The sequence below is a fragment of the Macaca fascicularis genome, chromosome 4 (genome assembly GCF_037993035.2).
Source record: "Macaca fascicularis isolate 582-1 chromosome 4, T2T-MFA8v1.1".
Classification (NCBI taxonomy): domain Eukaryota; kingdom Metazoa; phylum Chordata; class Mammalia; order Primates; family Cercopithecidae; genus Macaca; species Macaca fascicularis.
In genome coordinates, this window is record NC_088378.1 from 42710278 (window position 1) to 42716555 (window position 6278).

The window sequence follows — 6278 nt, forward strand, 5'->3', positions numbered from 1 at the left end:
GCAAAGGCAAAGAACTACATTTGCAACCCCAGCTGCAGCTCTAAATGTAGAAAGAGGCAAGAGGAGTCCCATTTCTAACTTTAATTAATAGAACAAGCATAACAAGAAAAACCAAAGTAAATTTTTAAAATTCTTAAAAGATAACCTGAAGTCACAGAAAATTTCAACACTAAGAACTGCTTTCTGGTCTACACCAAAATCTTGGATTTTTATGTATTATACCATAATCTGAGACAATGCAAAAATCATGTCACTGAAACTGCTTGCTGTTGAGCTGTATATAAAAAATTAGGGAGGATAGCATAACCATCACTCAGCATAACATAATTTCTCTAGAAAAGACTGACTAGAAATGCATATACTTGAGACATTATTCTAAAGAGGGAAAGAAAAGAAGGAAAGAATGTTAATGTTTGTTCAACCACAATGTTTTCAGTTCTAGAATTTCATTCACTCACCAAATTCCAAGTAAATCAAAATGCAAAACAGCTAACAAAAAGAATTTCAGACTCTTTAATTGCCGCTCAAGGAATGTATATTTTGCTCGTTATCTTCTCTTCTTTCATGTCCTTTCCATTTTCTCACTAACATTAATGTAAACAGGGAAATATCAAATGAAGTGCTGATAATTAGAAAATATTCTTGATTTTCAAATGCTTCTGTTATGTACCAACCACTAACAGCGATTACATCTGAGGGTTAGGGCTATGAAAAAAGTTCATTACTTTCTTCATAGCTCTATAATTTTATACAGTTCTACAATTTTAACAGTTAATATCTCACTTTCTTTGAAATCAGAAAAAAATATTCTAACATTTTTGTTTTTGACTGTGTGGTACACTTAGGACCACTCAGAAGGAATTCATTTTAGTGGACATACACCCCACAGGTTAAACCAGCACGGGCAGCCCCTCCAGGAACACGGGGACCTGGAGACAGAGTGAGAGATCTTGTTAGAAAATAAATTGTGGCTGGGCACAGTGGCTCACGTCTGTAATCCCAGCACTTTGGGAGGCCGAGGTGGGTTGATCACCTGAGGTCTCTACTGAAAATACAAAATACCCCGTGTCTCTACTAAAAATACAAAATTAGCCAAGCATGGTGGCTCATGCCTGTAATCCCAGCTACTAGGGAGGCTAAGGCAGGAGAATCGCTTGAACCTGGGAGGCGGAGGTTGCAGTGAGCCGAGATCGTGCCATTGCACTCCAACCTGGCCAACAAGAGCAAAACTCCATCTCAAAAAAAGAAAAGAAAAGAAAAGAAAAGAAATTGTTTTGCTAACTAGCCTGATTTCATCATTTCACCATATATACATGTATCAAAACATCACGTTGCACCCCATAAACATAAGCAATTATTATCTGTCAATTAGAAATGAAATAAACTTTTTTAAAAGGAAAGAAAAAAAATTTAAAAACAAGATTTTTTTTTTTTTTTTTGAGACAGTGTGTTGCTCTGTAGCCAGGCTGGAGTGCAGTGGCACAATCTCAGCTCACTGCAACCTCCGCCTCCCGGGTTCAAGCCATTCTCCTGCCTCAGTCTCCTGCGTAGCTGTCACTACAGGCATGTGTCACCACACCCAGCTAATTTTTGTATTTTTAGTAGAGACAGGGTTTCACCATGTTGGTCAGAATGGTCTCAATCTCCTGACCTCGTGATCCGCCCACCTCAGCCTCCCAAAGTGCTGGTATTACAGGCGTGAGCCGCCGCACCCAGCCCTAAAAACAGGAAGAATTTTTCACTGGTTGGATCACGATGGAGGAAGCAAGGGAAACTGGCCTCATGACCAATTGCATTTACTTAGCAAATGAAGTCACCATCTCAGAGTAAAACATTCCACACTTAAGCTGACCCTTAAGTTCTGGTCTGATGGCTAACAGCATGGTGGCATCCTTCACAGAACAGGGTAGGCGAGGAAAGCAGGGGGAAAGGTATTCTGCTTGAGAAGACAGGAAAACACACACATAAAAGTGTCCTGGAGTTCTAGCAAAGGGGGCGAAATGAACACAGATGTCAAATCTAGACCCCTCTCAAAGCCCCACTGAAACCGCAGCAAAGAGATTGTTTTAAGAAGATGGAGAGAATGGGGGAATAGGTGACAAGAAAATTTTTGGAAAGTGGAGAACAAAAGGTTGAGCCATAACAGACTGGTGACTTGATGAAGACAATCCTAAACCAACTCGGGAGGAAAGCTAAGAACCTATGCCATTTATACTGCCAACTTCCCACAAGTGCAGGTATTGGCGGTAACAAGGACTTCTGGAAGTAGAGGTGAATTGATTTTCTTGGGGAAGAAGGAACAGCTAAAATAATAATTGGTTGAAAATTGTTAAGCAGTTTGAACCCTACATCTCCTGACCACATTCCTAGCCACCAGTGGCCACCCTTCCCATCCTGGCAGGAAACTGGATATTAATTCTCAGAAAGGGTTAAAACAGGTTTCCTGCTTTTTTTTTTTTTTTTTTTTTTTTTTTTGAGACGGAGTCTCGCTCTGTGGCCCAGGCTGGAGTGCAATTGCGCGATCTCAGCTCACTGCAAGCTCCGCCTCCCGGGTTTACGCCATTCTCCTGCCTCAGCCTCCCGAGTAGCTGGGGCTACAGGCGCCCCCGCCACCTCTCCCGGCTAGTTTTTTTGTATTTTTTAGTAGAGACAGGGTTTCACCGTGTTAGCCAGGATGGTCTCGATCACCTGACCTCGTGATCCACCGGTCTCGGCCTCCCAAAGTGCTGGGATTACAGGTTTGAGCCACCGCGCCCAGCCTAAAACAGGTTTCTGCTCTGAGAATACAAAGCACAGTTGAGAACCTACCAAACATAGAGGAATTAAGTAAAAAGATGTATTCTGAATGCTGAGACCCAGGCTTCTTTCTACACAGCTCCTGGAAAGCTGACATCTGGGCCTTACCAGCCAGCTAAGAGAGTAGAGGGGTCTTCTTTGGAAAAACTGAGCAGCCTACGATGACCTAAATAAAGTTACTGACAGGCCAGGCGCGGTGGCTCACACCTGTAATCCCAGCGCTTCGGGAGGCCAAGGTGGGTGGATCACTTGAGGTCAGGAGTTCGAGACCAGCCTGGCTGATATGGTCAAACCCTGTCTCTACTAAAAATACAAAATTTAGCCGGGCATGGTAGCATGTGCCTGTAATCCCAGCTACTTGGGAGGCTAAGGCAGGAGAATTGCTTGAACCCAGGAGGCGGAGGTTGCAGTGCGCTGAAATGGTAGCATGTGCCACTGCACTCCAGCCTGGGTGACAGAGCGAGACTCCATCTCAAAAAATAAAATAAAAATAAAATCAATCAATCAATCAATAGTTATTGACAGGTCCTCTTCCCCACAACACTCCCACCCAGCCAACAAGCCCCCTTCAAACACTCAGACCTTCCAAGCAGCCTTTGAGTCCCCCACCCTCTTACATGAATAGAGACAGCCAGAGACTACTAGACACACCTTTAAATCATTCAAATGGAAAAGAGATCCAAACAGAAAAAAACAACTTGCAGCAAACACCATAGAAGGTTTAAAAAAAAAAAAAAAAGGCCGGGCGCGGTGGCTCACGCCTGTAATCCCAGCACTTTGGGAGGCCGAGGCGGGCGGATCACAAGGTCAGGAGATCGAGACCACGGTGAAACCCCGTCTCTACTAAAAATACAAAAAATTAGCCGGGCGCGGTTGTGGGCGCCTGTAGTCCCAGCTACTCGGGAGGCTGAGGCAGGAGAATGGCGTGAACCCGGGAGGCGGAGCTTGCAGTGAGCCGAGATCGCGCCACTGCACTCCAGCCTGGGCGACAGAGCGAGACTCCGTCTCAAAAAAAAAAAAAAAAAAAAAACTTTAAAAACTCAATAGTCTCAGAGATAAGTGACAGTATATCAATAAACTAAAAGCAGGATGTTATATAAAAGAATACCTAGAACAACAACAACAAAACAAGCTCCTGCAAATGAAAAACCTGATAGCAGAAATGAAAAGCTCAGTAGAAGGACTGGAAAAGAAAGAGTAAGAAATGGACAAGATAGGCCAAGCACAGTGGTTCAATGCCTGTAATCCCAGCACCCTGGGAGGCTGAGGAGGGAGGATTGCTGAGGCCAGGAGTTCAAGATGAGCAATATAGTGAGACTCCTACCTCTACAAAAAATGTTTTAAAAATTAGCCAGGCATGGTGGTGCATGTCTGGAGTCCCAGATACTCTAGGGAGGCTGAGGCAGGAGCATCACTTGAGGCCAGGAGTTTGAGGCTGCAGTGTGCTATGAACACGCCACTACACTCCAGCCTGAGTGACAAAGCAAGATTCTGTCTCTAAAAAAATCAAAATAAAAATAGGCTGGGCGTGGTGGCTCATGCCTGTAATCCCAGCACTTTGGGAGGCTGAGGTAGGCAGATCACTTGAGGTCAGGAGTTCAAGACCAGCCTGGTCAACATGGTGAAACCCCTACTAAAAATACAAAAATTAGCCGGGCATGATGACTTGCACCTGTAATCCCAGCTACTTGGGAGGCTGAGGCAGAGGAGAACTGCTTGAACCCAGGAGGTGGAGGTTGCAGCGAGCCGAGATTGCACCACCACACTCCAGCCTGGGTGACAAGAGCAAGGCTCAAAAAAATAAATAAATAAAAATAAATATCAATGCCTTTGCTATATAGACAAAAACCAAATTTAAAAAAAAAGAAAGAAAAGAAATGGCCCAGAAAGTAAAACTAAAAGACAATGAGACGGAAAAGCATAAAGAAAAGAAAGTTTAAGGATCAATCCAGCAGATCTAACATTTGAAAATACAAAGAAAGAAAAATAATTAGAAATTAAGAATTAAATTTAAAAAATTTTCAGCACTAAAGGAAACGAGCTTCTAGATTCAAAGAACTCATCATGTACCCAACAAGTATTAATTAAAACACACACATCTCAAGGGACATTACTGTGAAATTTCCAAACACTGGGATTAAAAAACTGATCACATAAGCGTTTATCAAGGAAAAGAAAGTTACACACAAATGATCAGGAATCAGAACATCTCAAGCTTCTCAATACCAACACTGGAAACTAAAAGGTTAAAGAAGTTAAAGTAACAATGTCTTCAAAATAGAAAGGGTAAGGGATTTTTAATCTAGAACCTCTTAGCCAGTAAAACTATCCATTAAATGAGAGAAGAGACATGCACAAAATATGCATCAACTTAATGCTTCTTAGAAGGTATCAGAGGGTTGGGCACAATATAATACCTGTAATCCCAGCACTTTGGGAGGCCCAGGCAGGAAGACTGCTTGAGTTCACGAGTTTGAGACCAGCCTGGCCAACATGGTGAAACCCCATCTCTACTAAAAAAACACAAAAATTAGCCGGGTGTGGTGGCACATGCCTGTAATCCCAGCTACTCAGGAGGCTGAGGCAGAAGAATCACTTGAACCAAAGAGGGGGAGGCTGCAGTGAGCCGAGATCGCGCCACTGCACTCCAGCCTGGGAGACAGAGCAAGACTATCTCATAGATAGATAGATAGATAGATAGATAGATAGATAGATAGATAGATAGATAGATAATGTTTCTAGATTATTTCTATTATATCTCTTCTCCATTAGCTCAAATATCAAGAAAAAACGAATAATCAACTGGAATTCCTGTAACTTGGAATCCAGTAACTTAATTGGAATTTCATTGTAAAAACTGTATGATATTTTCTAATCATGCTAAATATTCATTTTTAGCTATTCATATATTTTCAATGAGAGTCTGAGGAATTTGCAAAGCGATATTTGGTGGGCGGGGGGGAGGGGGTGGTATTTAACCAGGAAAAAAAAAAAAAAAAGACTCTTCTTATTTTGTCCCACCCCATTAATATAAACACACATTTACGTAGCTAAGATTTAAGTGACTAGAACAGTATCCCAGACTCAGTTTTTTTTATTTCTTCTATTTCTTCATTTTTACAGCTACAAAAAAAAAAAAAGTCAAGTTTCATTTCTGGTAACAGAGATAGGGAAGCCCAATTCCATACAACACAATCATTGCACAATTCTAAAGGCTCTCATTGAATTTTTTTCAAGTTTAAGTTAAAAAACAGAAGTTCATTTTCACTTTGGAAATCGAACTTGAAAGAAAAATGTGACTTCTCATTATTTAATTCTTTCCAAGAAACTCCTTCTGGAACATAAATTGTTAAGACATGGCCACTTGAGGAAAACATTTTCAAGTCATGTTTGACATGTGAAGCTACATGGCACTTGACAGGAATAATTTTTAACAAGCTCAAGTCTGTCTTTTCTTTACACAATTAACATGACTTAAAAAC